This window comes from Amblyomma mixtum, chromosome 8 (genome assembly GCF_055824585.1).
Source record: "Amblyomma mixtum isolate Tamu chromosome 8, ASM5582458v1, whole genome shotgun sequence".
Taxonomy (NCBI): Eukaryota; Metazoa; Arthropoda; class Arachnida; order Ixodida; family Ixodidae; genus Amblyomma; species Amblyomma mixtum.
The window spans coordinates 26,229,347-26,230,953 of record NC_143019.1 but is presented as its reverse complement, the minus strand read 5'-3'; positions in this window follow the sequence as shown (position 1 = coordinate 26,230,953).

The window sequence follows — 1,607 nt, the reverse complement described above, 5'->3', positions numbered from 1 at the left end:
AACAAACGCTTGAGGTGGTCGTGATTGCAATGGATGACAGCATCAGCAGGAAGGTAATTCCAGTCCTTGGGCGTTCTTAAGAAAAATGAGCATTATGTCGCAATCCAGCTAAGCACCGCCAGGAAAGCATTACGATTGGCGCTTTTGTATATTTCGCGGCACGCTAAGGAGTACGTGCAGCTTGCAAAGTTCTGTCTTTTATGTTTTCTAATAATTTCACGGACAGATTTATCTCCGCAAACAAATTGGGGTTAAAAGTTTGTTCGAGTATATATTACGAGTTTTAACATATTTACAATTCCATTCCATTCCAACACTCGAATACTCGAAAGCCCCATTGCTACTGCTTTCACCAGTATCCAGAAAACCGTGTGCCATCTTACCCGAAAGAGAAATGAAACTATTTCCTTCTATCACTGTTCTCCTTCGCTAACACAACACTGCTGAAACGTAGCGGACGAAAATCTTCTCCGATTAGGCAATGTATTCTAGGTGAATTCAATACTATAAAGCGGTGCTTATGGGTTGTGAGGAAAGTAGCGTTGCGGTATGACAACAATATTCTTACTGCTCCGGGTTTTAAGCAATGAATGCCTCATATTATAAAAGCTAAGACTACACTTCAGAATGAGACTGTAGGCATCGCATTTCGTGCACCACTTTGAGCACTTGCTTTTATCTTGTCGCGTTAGAACAATAATGGCGATTTCCATGAAATTGACGGCATGCTGCGGCGCACACAAGGAAGGATTGCCTCGCGGGACCCTGACGCTCGAGTGGTTAGCTGGCACACTCAAACGCTGTTGACTGTATTTTGCTCTAAAATTATATCTGAGGGTTCCTGATGCGTGAATGTTCGTACGCTGACGAGAATAGGAGAGGTGGTGCCATTGTTTGAATCTTCGTGTGCCAGCAATACAGAGAGATCATGGGGAGAGGAAGTTTGCATGTTGTGTGCTGGACGCTTTCAAGGACCATGAAAGAAGTTCTGATCAGGCAACGAGCGTCTTCATCTTGAGAGATTAATTGCTTGGACCTCTGTACCACGAGGTGCTACTTGTTAACGACCCCAAAAACGAGTGATGTAAGAGCGAGGAGACCTGTGCATTAATGCCCCTGTAATGGCACGCCTTATTAAGGCGTGATCGTGTGACCCTTTCTTTCTCAGAGAGAGAGAGGGTGGTTACATAGTTATTTACTCGAAGTCTATTGCGTTATAATTTTTTTAAAATTAGTTATTGCCCCATGCCATTGTTGTGAGTAGCAACATGCACTCAGACGGGCGCATGATTTCATACTGTTCTCGCTTTCTACCTCTACACACAAATAAAATCTATGCCCGTATATAAAGTAACACGTGTTCATTCAAATTTATTATGAAGAAAAATTCCAAGATCAAGTAACTTTAAAAGTAAAAAATTATGCAACGGTGAGAATGTTTCGAGCTTGTTTCCTACGCAAGCCGAATGACATCAACTGCGTAGTGCTTACCTGTAGTGCAAAATGCGGAAAATTTCGCTCCAAGCTTATTCATTCACCCGTTGAGGAAGTCTACGACATCGATGATGTCAGTTTTAAATACTTTCAAAAGCACTCGTCGATGGTAC